This window comes from Silene latifolia, chromosome 8 (genome assembly GCF_048544455.1).
Source record: "Silene latifolia isolate original U9 population chromosome 8, ASM4854445v1, whole genome shotgun sequence".
Classification (NCBI taxonomy): domain Eukaryota; kingdom Viridiplantae; phylum Streptophyta; class Magnoliopsida; order Caryophyllales; family Caryophyllaceae; genus Silene; species Silene latifolia.
This window is the reverse complement of record NC_133533.1, coordinates 24272628-24289294: the sequence shown is the minus strand read 5'-3', so window position 1 is coordinate 24289294 and position 16667 is coordinate 24272628. Positions and strand designations below refer to the sequence as shown.

Below are 16667 nucleotides of genomic sequence, written 5' to 3'. Positions count from 1 at the left end.
GGATGGATTTTTAAAGAAAATAAGTGAATTAAATTAATGCAATATAAAAATAAATTGATAATCTCTGACATATTAGTTTGCCAAGTCACATTGTTATTGTGCACGTGACTTTTTTTCATCTCATGTGGCATTGTCTATGTGGCAATAGGCTAGCCTTTTAATAATATTTTATAGATATAGATATTTTAAAATTATTAACTTATAGTTAATGCATATTTAATTATTGTAGTTTTTTTTAGTTAATTAAGATTAAAGCTAATGGAATATGGATGGATTTTTAAAGGAAATAAGTGAATTAAATTAATGTAATATAATAATAAGTTGATAATCCATGCCATAGTCGTTTGCCAAGTCACATTGTTATTGTGTACGTGGCTTTTTTTCATCCCATGTGGCATTGTCTACGTGGCACTTTTAGGCTAGTTTTTTAATAATATTGTATAGACTAGTCTCTTGAATATAAACCGTCCTAAGATTAAAATGAGTCAAATAGGTTAAATAAGACAATAGTAAAATGTCGAGGGAAATAACAAGATGTTGTCTTATCTATGCAAGTAGGTAATTATTTAACCTGACTTTCGTCTTAAATAAGACACTTAATTATAATTATATTTAATATTAAATTTAGCTATAAATAAATTACCATAAGTGATTTATGAGAAACTTAAATAGTTACATCGACCGCCTCAATTGCTTTCAGAATTCGAATGGAAGACGTTTAGTCAAAAGAACTATTTAAACCCTTGACTCCATCTTATATCCCATAATCCTTTCAAACTCAACTTTTAATTTTCCATTGTTTAAGCCATAATTCACCACCAAATTTACACATAATGAAGTATATATATATATATATATATACAAAGTTATTATAAGGTGCAATAATGGTTGATGAGGTACGATCGAAACATGGTAAACCAAATAACATGGACCTTTTGTCCGATGCGGTGTTGATGGAAGTTTTATGTCGACTCCCTAGTAGCAAAACCGCGGCTATGTGCAAATGTGTTTGCAAGCATTGGTGTGGAATCATCTCGCACCCGTACTTTATTAGTCGATTCGTTGCTCATCATAAGGCTAGTAATAAAATTACTTCTTGTGATCGGACATTTGGTCTAGTGGTCCGAAAGGAGTGTGTCAAGACTTGGAAAGGATTGATTATTGGTTTCAATAATCCAATACACAATCCTAGGAGTGTATCATTTTTTCATCTATCACCTTCTCGATCTCTTACGATTATTGGAGCATATAATGACTTATTACTGTATCAAAGACATGGATGTGTTGATTATGATGACGACAAGCTTGATCTCTACATCAGTAATGCACAAACTAGGCAATGGCTTTGCGCTACCTTGGCTACATCTTCAAAAACGGTCTTGGCAGATCTGATTCATTTGTGAGAAATTATACATCTGTGGCCGCAAGGATAAAGGAAGGTACAGAGTTTGGGTTCTTGATGACTATGAAACCGGGAAATGGTCCTTAAGGTACAACATCATGGGGCAAGATTGGATCCCTCTTGATCGTCGCCTATCTAAACTTGTTAATAAGGAACCGTGTTTTGGAGTCGCGATTGGTTTCCATCCAGCTGATCCGGATGTTATTTATGTGGTCACCCATCGTTGGATTGTATGTTAGGTGTAAGCAATTTATAAGTATTAGGTGTAAGATAAATAAGCTAGAAAAGTGTCTTAGGAAAAGTGCAAAGTGTAACACCAAGGTGTATGATGCATGCGTATCCTATGCCCTTATGAAAGTAGTATAAATAGGGTAATTTCCTTGCAGATTTCCTATCAAGAACACAGCGTCAAATTTCATCAATCATCCCTATGATTTATATGCTCAATCTCGCACAACCCGAAAAGGAGTCAATAAAATATTTAGTAAGTCATATGCCTCAAGTTTTACAAGACAACCTTCTCAAATAGTCCTAATCACCAGGGGCATTGAAACTCTTCATAGACTCCTCATCTTGTACGTCCATAGATATGGATTAGATCAAGGCCCACTTCTTGGTCTACCTTTCCATCCGACGTATCCATTCCTCACCACTATCAACCTAAATCCAAAACATTATGGAAGATTTCCTCGTGAAGCTTATCTCCTGCTCTGGTATCTTGCTGAATTATATACTATTGGAGTGCTCATAGAGAAAGGTCCAATGTTACAGTATTTGGCAAAATGTCTTCTAACCAGAAGGAAGCCTCATTACAAACTACTGTATAAATGGTTAACATTGTTTCAAAATCCCACTCGGTGGCAAGAAAGTATCCGGGAAAAAGAAGGTCATACAGTATTTATCACCTTCAAGATCACTATCTTCCAAATCCAAGAAGGCGATGAAATCCAAGTACGTCGAAGATATGACCCTCTAGTCGTGGCAGGTTATAAAGGATCATCATTTAAAGAAAATCATTTCCACAGAAGAACATGTGAACTAGCGACCCTCAATGGAGTGAACGAATCTACTGTAGATGGAAGATTGTTTTGCTCACTCACACCAAATTGGCATCATAGAGACACCTATCCTCAAAACTTTGTTCAAGAAATCAAAGAAACGTTACATGGCTTTCATAGCCAGTACTCCTGGCCCAGAAGTGATTACGACCACCCAAGATACAGAGTTGATGGACATCCACGTATAATTAAAAAATATATTCCGGGTCTAAAAATATATGCCAATGAATATATGTCCAGAAGTGAAGAAAGTGATTCTGATGACAGTGACAACTCAATGTGAACACCGCCTTTTTCTGGAGACAGGGAGAATAAGACAAGGAAATGTTAATAAATAAGCAAATTTACCATTAGGGTAAATGGTTTGTACTAATCATGTATGGTAGGTGTAAGCAATATATAAGTGTTAGGTGTAAGATAAATAAGCTACAAAAGTGTCTTAGAAAAAGTGCAAAGTGTAACACAAGATGTGCAAGGTGTATGATGCATGCTTATCCTATGCCCTTATGAAAGGAGTAGAAATAGGGCAGTTTGGTACCTTTTGTATTCAAGCTAAGTTCAATAAAAAAATACTTCTCTTATAAAATCCATCCCTTGTACAACTTCTTTGGTAATAATCAAAGTCCGAGTTTTTTTATCATAAAAACTCTGATCCTAATTAAACCTTCTTTGTGGTTGTACTTACTATGTGTTCGTAATCAATTTTTCAATACCTCTTTTAACTGAAAGGTTCTCCTTATAATTAGAGTGGTAGTGTTTCTCGCTTTCTTTGAAAGCTCTGCTCTTATAACCACATATCTATATGTTGCCTTTCTCATCTTCTTCAAGTAGAACAACACCCCAATAGCAATCACTTGTATCTGTCTGTAGAATTCTCTTTCCTTTAGATGAGATTTTTAATGCAGGGAGAGTTTTTGTAATGTGTTTCAACTCTCTTATTGCCTCTGTGCATTTCTGGTTCCATGGAGCAACGTCTTTCTTAAGCTGGGTCGATAATATTGACCTATGCTTTGCTAGGTAATGAATAAAATCTGCCATATAATTGACAATACCAAGAAGTTGCTGGATTTGCTTGTACGAGTGTTTTTCATCTGGGAACTCTTCAAGTTGGGTAGCGATATGAGGTTGGAGATAGTATTGACCTTTGGAAATTTGCATTCCAAGAAAATCAATTTTTGTTTCTCCAACGACCATCTTCTTTTCTGAAAGCGGTATCCCATATTATTGGATGATATCATGAAACTTTGTTATCAGGGCAGAGTGTGAATCAATATCCTTGGAAAATAAGAGAATATCATCTGTGTATACAAGGGCATTTGTGAGGATTGGTTTAAAGATCTTGATCATTGCTTTCTGGAATAAAGATGAAGCTGTTTTTAACCCAAATGACATAACCTTCCATTGGTAATGTCGATCAGGAATGCATAAACCTGTTTTTGGCCTTTCTTCTGGTTTGATTCCTAATTGCCAAAATCCTGCCTTAAGATCAAATTTTGAGAATACTTGTGCTTGGGGTAGTCTTTGGAAAAGGACTTGTCGTTTTGGTAGTGGAAATTTGTCGTCTATAAGGAAATGGTTAAGAGGTTGGTAATTAATAACTAACCTTAGCTTTCCACGTACTTGTTCTGCTCTCTTATTGACATAAAATGCTTCAGAAGCCCATTGGAAGGTTGTTGGCTCAATTAGGTTTTCTTTTTGTAGCTGGTCAACTTCTTGAAGAGCTAGAGTGTAATGATCTGGGTTCATTCCCATATGGCTGGCTTTTATTGGATTAACGTCTTCATTCTTTTTAAGTGACAAGGTGATAAAGAATTCAGAGTTTTGCCATAATGGAGGGGTGCATTTTGTGATAAATTCATAGTGGGACTCAGCACATGAGGTTTTGGCTATGTTATCTCTTATGGGATGAAGGATTTCACAAGAATAAAGGTGAGGGGTTAATGTCCATGGTAACAAATGATTTTTGTGTTTTAGGCCTTTTAAATGCCATGACACTCTTTTGAGACTGTGTAAGACATCAAAACCAAGTATAAAGTCTTTTCCAGGAAGATCAGACCCATATACTCTAGTTTTCAGCATGTAACCAGGAAATAGTTGAATGTAAATTGGCTTACTCTTAAGAGATATATAGAAAACCTGCCCATTTACTGCTTTAAATGCCATAGAACATGCTTCCTAATGTGATGGTGCGAGAATATTTGGTTTGATTATGGAGGATGTAGCACCAGTATCAAAATATGCAATGACATGTATGGGTTTGTCATATTTATTTGGGAAAATGTAGATTTTTTGCATTTGGGGAAGGCTGAAGAGGGTAAGTTGGAATAATATCATCCCGTGGTTCTGCTTTACAGGCTTCTATGGGGGTAAAGATCAAACCTGACAAATTGGTCAGTAATATCTTCATCTTCTTCAGAATCTTGGTCTGAGTCTCCAGATGAATCTTCTTCAAATTCCATTCTCATTGCCAAAATGGTTTCATCCGTTAGTTCATCATCAAGGGAGAAGATGGACTCAATATCTGCATCATCAATATCTTCAATTTGTGCCAAATATCCTACAAGATTATCTCTTTTCTTTTTGTTTTGACAATCTTTTGTATAATGGCCTTTCTTTTTGCAAATATAGCATCGATCAGACTTTTTGAATCCTCTTTGTTTTTTCTTTCTGAAAAATTTCCATTTTTTGTTTTCGGATAACCGTGGGAACCTTTCCTTCCGTTTCTTTTTGTAGACCTTATTTTTTCTTCCTTCTGAGGATGTGCATCTACATTTTTTAGGTCAACACTTGATGGAGAGTTCTGGATGATCACATGTTCTTCCTAAAAGCTTTCCTTGTTCTTGTAGTTGCTTGAAAAACTTCTAATGGTTACATAGTTTTTCAAGACCTGCAAGGGATGTTTGATAGAGTTCTCCAAATATAGCAGTACACAGAGGTATGTTTTTGAGAGAGAACTGCCTAGATGTTTAATTTCCCAATGGTTCTGGGAGGGAATTTAAATAGGCTTGTTTGAGATTTACATCATCCATACCTCCAAGTGCATAAAACCGCTTGGACATCCTTTCATATTGTCGTTCAAGGTCTTTCCGCATAAATGAACAACATTTCATACTAAGGAATTCTTCTCTTGCTTGAGTTGTGTAATGATCCCAAGTAACCAGAAATTCATTATGGATGTTGTCAATGAAGGCGTCAACTGAAGAGGATTGGCAAATTTGCAGTTGTCGAAAAGCTCCAAGACTAATCCACCATTGTCGCAGACGGCCATAAAATCTTAATAATAATCTATCTATCACCGTTTTAAGTTTAGCTCCAGGATAAAAAAAAAAGTTGTTCGGTACAACAGGCATGCATTTTATAGATTTTGTCTCTCCATTTTGAAGGAGGAATGTTGTCAAAATAGAAGCCATGACCTGGTATATCTTGACCTTTAGGGTCCCAACCGGGTGGAGGATGAGTATCAGGTTAGATTTGTTCTTCTGGATTTTCTGTCTCACTTTCAACAACTTCCTCAACTTGAGGTTGTTCAGCCATCATAAATTCTGTCATTAAAACCTCATCTACTGAACTTTGAGACATAGGCTTCTTTGATTTTGATTTAGCCAGACTGGTTAAAAGTGAGGAGATAGGATTATGATGTTCGAGCATGAATTGTGAGGCATCTTCTGGATTTTGAGTTGTAGGAGGTTCAATTTGAGTTATTGTTGATGTATTTCCTCCATCTTTTGATGTACATTGCCTCTTTTTCTTTATATGTCTTTCCTCAAGAACTTTTGTTGGAAGGAATGACGACGCGCCGAAAGGGCTTGATTCTGGAGGGAGCACAAGGAGGGGTTGTGGATGTTTTTCAAAGGGTGGTGTATATACTGGGTATGGGGTAAATATGTCGCATGACATATTTGGTGGTGTTTTTGATGGATTTTGAAGGAGAATAATTGTGCTTTTAAGAATTTTAATTGGGACTCCTTTTGGAAAATGAGTGGAGGGGCTATAGAAGCTGTTGTTACAAGTCGCAAGAGTTCTTGGTGTAATGAAGAGATTTTTTGATGTATCTCTTTTACTTCAAGATCCATGATTGTCATCTTCTGATCTATTTGTTGCAACAGATTATTTTGGGCTCGTACATTTTCCGACTGCCAGTTTAATGTTGCTTTTGCGGCACTTACTTGCTTTGTTGAACCATCTAGATTTTTGATGACTGATTTTTTTATTTTCCTTGAATGTTTTGAATTTTCTTCCTCAAATTCTGTTGGTGGAAAATTTGTGTCTTGAGAAGAGGATGGACCAAACATGTAACACGTAGGGGTATCTTTTTGTGAATTGGCAAACTTTTCTTGTTTTGAATATTGTACATAATATTCAAAAGTTTTCCCAGTTGGTTCTCCTAAGAGGCCAACACTAGGATCTCCTGACACATATTTTTCTTTAAGAATTTGTTGAGAGGATTTTTTGTTTCGATTTCTTTTCCTTGGATAATCATCTTCATCTGAGTCTGTCATCATGCAGTTCTCACAGTCACAGACATCAAAGAATTTGTGTCCTGACTTGTCTTTAAATACGTATACCGGGTCTACAAGAGAGTTAAAAGAATGTACAGGAATATTAAGATAACTCTCATTTTGTTTCATTGGGATGAAAAGTGGAGTGATAGTATTTATTTCGGTACCGAAAACTGATGGACAACACTTTTCACTTGGTTTTTTTTAAATATTTCAATGGTGTCATCTTTTTGCTTGGTAATTTTGGAGTCTAGGGATTATAGAGGATTGTTAGTGTCATGTATTTTTTTTCATAATTGGTAATCCAAGACTCTGGGAGGAGTTTGATGATTTCAGTTTTTGGAATTTGTCTAGGGATATGAATACAAGATGGGCTATGTTGTGATTCCTGTTGAATAAAGAGAGCATCATTTGTATCTCTTGGAATACTAAGATCCATTGCATGGTTTTGAACCCTATATGCCATTTGGTGGTAAAGAGTTGCAGCATATGTATTTGCAACTTGCGGAGTTCAGGTTATTTGTAGTTGGATTTGAAGATTTTGAAGAATTTGCGGATCTTCTAATGCCATGTTAAAATTAGGAAATAGGGTGACATATACAGTACCAGCATTGAGGGTTGTCTGGATGGTTGCAATACAAGCATGTTGGTATTCTTTGTACCTTGTTTCAAGTAGAGCTATTCGTGCTACAACAGGAAGACCCTTCCTACCATGGAGAGTTAGTGCTAAATGTACTACTCTATAATGAAAGTGGGTGTAACCACTTGTTTTCCATGTGTGAAGCATGGCTTCATTGAGTCGGAGGGGAATCATTTGTTCTGCTTCCTTAGCTGGGACAAAATGTTGTTCTAACTGTGAGGCCAGAACAATTTCTCTAACTGTATTTTTATGTGGGCCAAGTGCTTGTTTGATAACTTTTGAAAAGGTGGAATTTGGTTTCGTAAAGGCTCGATATGGATTTAACAAAGGAAGTTGGGTAATAGGGACTTTACTATTTTCGTTTACATATTCTATTTCATAAAGATAATCTATTTTACTAGCATTTGATTTACGAAAAGGAGAAGAAGACATATGTGCTAAGATATTAGAAGTATTTTCCATATTTTTGATATGAGACCAGAAACCATGACAGAATGTCTTATTTCTTATCTATCCTTTAATGTTTTAAATTGTAATGAGTTATCCTCCCCTTTTTATCATATGAAGGGATAAAGGATTAACTTTTTTGTTCATAAATTACTAAACCGAGACAACATATAACCTTAAATTTTGTCTCAAGGTACAATCCTTTAAGAACATCATAGTTAATTCTTTACATCGTATTTCGTCTAGTAAGAATTTTCTGATGTGGAGGATCCATAGAATTGCAACCACAGAGCATACTTCTCCACACTTAGGGTATTAATAGAGGGGATAACCCATTATTCTATAATACTTTTTAGAAAGATAAGAGCCAAGGCTTAGACTGCCATGGCTCTGATACCAAGATTACGAACACATAATAAGTACAACCACAAAGAAGGTTTAATTAGGATCAGAGTTTTTATGATAAGAAAACTAGGACTTTGATTATTAACAAGAAAGTTGTACAAGGGAAGGATTTTATAAGAGAAGTATTTTTTTATTGAACTTAGCTTGAATATATAAGGGCATAGGATAAGCAATTAAGCATGCATCATACACCTTGCACACCTTGGTGTTACACTTAGCACTTTTCCTAAGACATTTTTCTAACTTATTTATCTTTGCCTAAACGATACCAAGACTTGTTTCCGGTTTCTACTTCCTTCAAGCTTACACTTCCAATATGGCCAACTCCACTTCTTCCTACCTTTGTAAAAAATAAAAAATGTTTACTGAATTTGTAGTTAGTCGGACAAACATCATAAGTTGGATGCGAGTTACATAAAATTGAAAACTCGATTTAGTATTATATAGCTATAATGTCGTCTTGAGATAGCTTGTAGTTTGTGTACAGTCTGTACTTATTACTTGCTAATGGAATCGAGTTTGTTGATCCATATGACCATACGCGTTGTGCCCGATCAGCTTAGTTGAGTGATGCTTATATTGTGCACCCACTCTCCATATCTATTATAGTAGGGACTTGTACATTGATTTTGGACTTACTCGAGGACGAGTAAGGTTTAAGTGTGGGGAGGTTTGATATATGATTTATTTACACCTAATTTTCCCTCTTCTTTTACGCATTCCGACTCATATCGAGTCGGTTTTGAATGCCTTTCCTTGTATTTTGTGCCCGATCCCCGTATCTGTGATTTGGTGTATCTTCTTGCAGGAATCGAGTCGAGTATGGAGGAATCGGGGCAAGAAAGGCATCCCAATGCCTTTACATGAAGAAGAGGTGAGAATTGCTGAGTGTAGTGTTCTGCCGGCAGACCGGCAGCCGGTTTGCCCATCGGCAGAACACCTTCCCAACCCTACCAAAGAAAAGGAAGAAGAGGACCAGAGTGTTGTGTTCTGCCGGCAGGCCGGCAGCCGGCCCACCGGTAAAACACAGCAGCTTGAATTAAATTGAATTGGAAGAGAAAAAGAGGCTTGACCTCGCTATCGGTTGGAGCACCGGTAGCCGATCCACCGGCAAGACGCAATATCCAAGGGATTTGAAGATTCTGAAGACAGTGTTCTGCCGGCAGGCCGGCAGCCGACCCACCGGAAGAACACACTTGCCAGATAAAATTCCAAAGTTGAAGCCATTTTGACCGCCCTGCCGGTGGGCGAACCAGCAGCCGGTCCACCGGCAGGACGCAGCAGCTGACGGATTTGGGCTTTTCTCCTCTTTACTCATCTTTTCTTCTTAATCTTGGGCAAGATTATAAATATCCCCTCCTTAAACCCTTTGTACACACAACCCTAGATCTGAAAATTCTCCATAATTATTGTAATCTTTCCTTAATCAAGCTTTAATCTTTCCTTAATAATTAGTAATTACTTAGTGAAATTAGTTAGTATTAGTGAGTATCAATTGTTTACACTTGGTTTTTGAAGATTGTATTGGGAGATTTTGGAGGTTTTCCTTCATATTATTCAATCAAAGCAATCACCTTTACTTTGTTGGTACATCTCTTCCCTTATTCACTTGTTAATCAATTGTTTACATTTTGATTTGTCTCTTATAATTGCTATAATCATTTCCATGTCTTCTCTTTATGTTGTTTGTTCTTCTCTTTTTGTTAGCATGATGAAATTCAACATGAGTGAGTAGTTACCCTTCTAGGGTTTAGGGGGTGTCTAAATCGGATTATTGGGCATGATAAGTTGATAGTTTTGAGTCTTTGGTGTAAAAATTGTCTTTCTTTGCATTGCCTACAAGGTGTTTGACGATTTGTGTGAGTGAAAGCTTGTACCTTTTGTCTTGATAGCTTAATTCCTCCATTAAATGAGAGTTTGTTGGTGGTCTTGTTGCATGTTTTAGAATGGGTAGTTGCTCAATGAGCGTTGGTGATCGCCTATAGGACAATCAAGAGATTGAATCCCGTCCTAAGACAAACCTACACCTTAGACTAGTTTAATCGACTTGTTTGCCCATAGTTCGTTTAGATGACCCCGAAGACCCTAGTCCTTTAATCAATCGAATACATACTTCTCTTAATTACTTACATTAGTTACAACTAGTTTAAACCAAACTCACCTCCTTACAATTTTTGACTAGACTTGACCCTTACCTAGACTAAGTAGAAACCCCCGCCGTCTTCGTGTTCGACACCCGACTAAATACTACATTTAATTAGGTTTTTATAAATTTTTTTGATAAGGGTAGCGACGACAAATCCCCATTATCAAATGGCGCCGTTCTTGAGGGATGGCGTTAGGTTATGCTTAGTTTTTGCTTAGAGTCTTTGTTTTAGTCCTCTCTCAATTGTTAGTTTGTTTTAGTAGTTCTGTGTTCTTTGTAGAGTGTGTGATTTCTTGTCTTCCCCTAGTGTGTAAAAACACTAGGAGACTAACGATTTGTCAAGTGCATGCCTAGAAGGAACCACCAAGCTCTTCTCTTCAACTCCGACCCCGAAAGGCTTTTTAGAACCTTGAGGACAAGGACCCTTGAGAGAGTTAGGAATAGTTCCCCTCAAGCAAACTTTGACCAACCAAATTCACACATCCCACAAAATATTGATACCACAACCACACTTCAACCAAACCTCACAATTGAGACTCTACTAGAAAACCCTTTTCATAACTTCCCTAATTATAATAGCCCACCTCAAACACCACCACATAAAATACCAAATCCACCACCACAAATGGCTCTTAGAGATCATAACCGGCCTAACCATAATGATTCATGTAACCCTATCAATTTCGGCACCTTGGCCCCAAACAACTTTGAAATGCATCCCGCCCAAGCCGGGTTAATTGAGAAGGATTTGTTCGGGGGGCATATTGAAGAGGATGCCCATGCTCATCTCCGGAAGTTTAAGAGGAAAGTTTCAATGATTAAGAAGAATGGGGTGTCCGAAGACACCTTGAGAATGATGTTGTTTCCGTTTTCATTGACGGGCAAAGCGGACCGATGGTTGAACATTCACCCACCGGATACCTTCATTACTTGGGATGCCTTGGCTAAAGCATTCATGGCCAAATATTACCCTTCCTCAAAGACCGCGATGCTCCGTAATGAGATTCATGCATTTCAACAAGAGGACGGGGAGTCTTTGGGTGAAGCTTGGGACCCTTATCAAGACTTGATAGCAAGTTGCCCCCACCATGGAATACCGGAATGGTACATCACTCAAACATTCTTCCAAACTTTGCTACCAAGGACTAAGGAGATGGTAAATGCCTCCGCGGGGGGAGGATTTGATCACTTGAGTGATGAAGAGGGCACGACATTGATCAAGAAAATGGTAGATTCGGAAGCAAACTATGGTTCTAGAGGAAACATGCTAAGAAGGAATGGGAAGTTTCCTAAGGAAAACTCCTCCAACTCCGAGACAAATGCCAAGCTCGACTTACTCACAAAACAATTTGATAAGTTTCAAAGAAATCAAGTGCACCAAGCCGCAACCTCACATGGGGCACCCATGGAGGAAGTGGCTCAAGTCTCAAGTTGTGAACTTTGTGGAGGAAGTGGTCACACATATGACTTGTGTGCCAACAATTACAATGGTGTCTACGATGAAAATGTTCAAGAGGTTAACGCATTTCAAAGTTTCAACAACAATTAAAGACCCACAAGACCACCTTTCAACAACCCGAACGTCTGCAATCCAAATACCAATTTCTACCACCCCGGTTTGAGGAACCACCCCAAATTTAGTTACAAAAGTACCAATGTTCAAAACTCACAACACCTTCAACCACAAGCCCCAAACAATCCACCCGGTTTTACTCAAGAAAGGGGAATATTCCCCAACCCAAGACCTAATCCCGAGAATCAAAACCAATGGCCAAACAACAATCAAAACCAAAATTATGGGAATCAAGCACAAGGATACCAAGATTTTTGTGGAAATCAAGGCAACCAAGGGTTTTACCAAGGGAATCAAGTGAACCAAGCAAACCAAGGATTTGGGCAAGGGTATGTTCAAGGGTTTCAAGAACAAGGTCAATGATCAAACTTCAACAACAATGGTCCTAGAGCTAACTTCCAAGGGGGGCAAAACAACAACCAAGGTTCCAATGCTCAGTATGACTATGGGTTCCATTTATCCATAGCCAACCAACCTTATCAAGAACCCCAAGGTGAGCTCTCTCAAGTTGAGCTTTTGAAGATGATAAAGAACATGCATGCAACTTCAACATAGTCAAGAGATGGCAAATTTTGCTAAGGCAACTCAACAAGAACAAGCAAACTTGAGGGCTACCTTCCTTAAGAACATGAGGGAAATGGAATCTAGGATGGCTTCTCATGCTATGGCTAACCCTCAACGGCCGCCCGGTGGTTTGTTGGCCCAAGGACAAAGCTCCAAGGATGCCTCAAATAGCCACCATGCTCATGCGGTAGTGCTAAGGAGTGGTGTAGAGCTTGAGGACCCCTACAAGGACCTTGTGGTAGAAATGGATGAAGATCCCAAGAGGAATAAGTTGGAAGTGAATGGGGAAGAGGAAAGCTCACCCATTAAACCATTGGGTAAAGCTAGTGAAGACAAGAAAGGGAAGAAAACTTGTGAAGATTTGTCTAGAAGGGTAATACAAGAAGACAAGGATGTTGATGGATATGTGGAAGACCTCCCTTATGAGGAGGAAGCTATTGAAGAAGTGCCTTTGCAACACTCTAAAAAGGTAACAAAGAATTCGGCTCCTCCAAAGGTACCTTCCAATTCTCAACTTGTTCCAAAAATTCCTTACCCTTCAAGAGCCATAAAGAGTAGGGAAAACCTCAAGTATGCCAAGTTTTGTGACATGCTTGAGAAACTTGAGGTTACCCTACCCTTTACGGAGGTGATTATGAACATGCCAACCAACTCAAAATTTCTAAAAGATATTTTGACAAAGAAAAGAGTCTTGGGTGACCAAGAGATAGTGGCTATGGAAGAAGCATGTAGTGCTCATTTCCTTAATAAAATGCCCACTAAGCTTGGTGACCCGGGGAGCTTTTCAATCCCATGTGTAGTTGGTGGTGTGCCCATATCTAGAGCTCTTTGTGATTTGGGAGCAAGTGTGAGTGTTATTCCTTTAAAGGTTGCCAAGAAAATCGGCATTCAAAACCTTGCTCCCACTTCAATGACTCTCCAATTGGAGAATAGGTCCGTCAAGCACCCTATGGGGGTGTTTGAGGACGTACCCGTCAAGGTTGGAAAGCTTTTGATTCCCACCGATTTTGTTGTCCTCGATATTCCTGAGGATAGCCACACTCCCATCATCCTTGGTAGGCCATTCTTGGCTACCGGAGGAGTTCTCATTGATGTGAAGAATGGGCGGCTAACCTTCCAAATTGAGGGCAACAACATCGAATTTAACCTACCGAATTTGATGAAAGGACCAAAGATGGAAAGGCTGAGCACTATTGAGTTGGTAGATGAGGTGGTACATGAAGTAGCCCGTGAAGAAGCGGAGATAGAAAAGGTTTTTCAAATCTCCTTGCATGATGATGCAATGAAGGAGGACCATGAAGTTGATGAGGAACTATTGAAGAAAGTGGAGGGCTTTCTCCCTCCAAAGGTACAACTCAAACCCTTGCCCCCCTCACTCAAGTATGCTTTTCTTGATGAGGGGGAGGCCTACCCGGTGATCGTTAATGCTAACTTAAGTGAGTCCCAAGAAAAGAAGCTTTTGGAAATCTTGAAAACTCATAGAGGGGCACTTGGGTATAGCATTGATGACATCAAGGGCCTAAGTCCGAGTTTGTGCATGCATAGAATAGTTTTGGAAGAGGGGAGTCAACCCAAGGTTGACGGTCTTAGGCGGATTAACCCAAAGATGGCCGAGGTGGTGAAAAATGAAGTGTTGAAACTTCTAGAGGCCGGTATTATATACCAAATTACCGATAGTAAATGGGTTAGTCCGGTCCACGTGGTACCAAAGAAAGGGGGGGTACAAATGGTTGAACAAGAGGATGGCACCACTCTACCTACTAGACCCGTGACCGGGTGGCGCATGTGTATTGACTATCGGAAGCTCAATGTCGCCACCCTAAAAGACCATTTCCCGATTCCCTTCATTGACCAAATGCTAGAAAGGCTCGCGGGCCATGCATACTATTGCTTCTTAGACGGTTATTCCGGGTTTTTCCAAATTCCCATCCACCCGGATGACCAAGAGAAGACGACGTTCACTTGTCCAATAGGAGTCTATGCCTACCGTAGGATGCCATTCGGGCTTTGCAATGCGCCCGACACCTTTCAAAGGTGCATGATGGCATTCTTCTCTGATTTCCTAGAAAAAAGTATGGAAGTTTTCATGGACGACTTTAGTCTCCATGGAGACTCATTTGAACATGGTCTTGAGAACTTGACTAGTGTATTGAAGCGATGTGAGGAGCACAACCTCGTCCTTAATTGGGAAAAATGTCATTTCATGGTAGAAGAAGGGGTTGTACTCGGTCACATCGTCTCAAGTAGGGGTATTGAGGTCAATGGGGCTAAAGTTGCCGCCATAGAGAACTTGTCACCCCCTTCCAATGTAAAGGGGGTGAGAAGTTTTCTAGGCCACGCCGGGTTCTATAGGCGTTTTATCAAGGATTTTTCAAAAATAGCAAAGCCATTGACCTCACTACTCCTTAAGGATGCCCCTTTGTGTCTGATGAATCTTGTCTTGAAGCTTTTCATAGGTTGAAGAGAGCATTGGTCACGGCACCAATAATCCGGGCTCCGGATTGGAACCTTCCCTTTGAGATCATGTGTGACGCTTCGGACTTCGCGGTTGGTGCGGTACTTGGGCAAATGGTGGATAGGAAGCGCCATGTGATATATTATACAAGCAAGACCCTTGATCAAACACAATGCGGGTATTCTACAACCGAGAAAGAGATGCTAGCAATTGTCCATGCCGTGGAAAAGTTTCGGCAATACCTTGTTGGGTCTAAGGTGGTGGTTTACTCCGATCACACCGCCTTGAGACAATTGATGGTGAAGAAGGATGCTAAACCCCGACTTTTGAGATGGGTGCTACTCCTTTAAGAATTCGATCTGAGATCAAGGACAAGCCGGGATCCGAAAACCTTGTTGCGGATCATCTATCGTGGTTAACTAAGGAGTCCCGAGGGGACAAAGACGACGGGGTCCCTGTTGATGAATGGTTGCCCGACGATTCTATCCTTGCTATTACCCATTCCACCCCTTGGTATGCGGATATAGCCAATTTCTTGAGTTCTAGCTTTATCTCCGAAGAATTTGATAACCAAGCTAGGAAGAAATTGAGATACGCAGCAAAGAGATATGTGTGGGAGGACCCTTACCTCTATAGAAGGTGCAATGATGGGATTTATCGAAGATGTGTTTCTCAAGAAGAAGGTCGTGAAATTCTCCAAGCTTGTCATGCTACCACTTATGGAGGGAACTTGTCCACATCTAGGACCCAAGCTCGGGTTCTTCATTGTGGCTTCTATTGGCCCTCCTTATTCAAAGATGCTTATGCCATGGTTCACTCTTGTGATTCTTGTCAAAGAAGAGGTAACATTGGAAGGAGAGATGAGATGTCGCTGAACAACATCTTAGAAGTTGAGCTTTTCGATGTATGGGGTGTGGATTTCATGGGACCATTCCCATCTTCATTTGGCAACCAATATATATTGGTTGCGGTGGACTATGTGTCCAAGTGGATCGAAACAATAGCCGCCCCTACCAATGACTCAAAGGTTGTTTCCAAGCTTTTCAAGGACTATATTTTCCCCTGTTTTGGAGTACCCCGGGCCGTTATAAGTGATGGTGGTTCACATTTCATCAACCGAACCATCTATGCACTCCTCAAGAAGTACGGTGTCCGGCACAAGGTGGCTCTAGCTTACCACCCCCAAACAAATGGGCAAGTGGAAGTCTCCAATAGACAAATCAAGGCTATATTGAAGCAGGTTGTGAACAAGTCTAGGAAGGATTGGAGTGCTAAGCTCAATGATGTGTTCTGGGCTCTAAGGACCGCATACAAGACCCAAATCGGCACTACTCCTTACCGGTTGGTCTATGGCAAGTCTTGTCACTTATCTCTCGAATTGGAACACAAAGCAAGATGGGCCCTCAAAGAGCTCAACTACGACTTGGATGTCGCGGGAAACAAGAGGTTTCTTCAACTCAATGAACTTGATGAGTTGA

General features: G+C 39.4%; 1 non-coding gene across 1 annotated transcript; it reads right to left on the bottom strand.

Annotated features, from left to right (window-relative positions):
- Positions 1–11585: 11585 nt before the first annotated feature.
- Positions 11586–11692, bottom strand: LOC141597908 (small nucleolar RNA R71). The gene has a single exon (XR_012523118.1). It is a non-coding gene; the product is annotated as a small nucleolar RNA R71 (small nucleolar RNA).
- Between the last annotated feature and the right edge of the window lie 4975 nt (positions 11693–16667).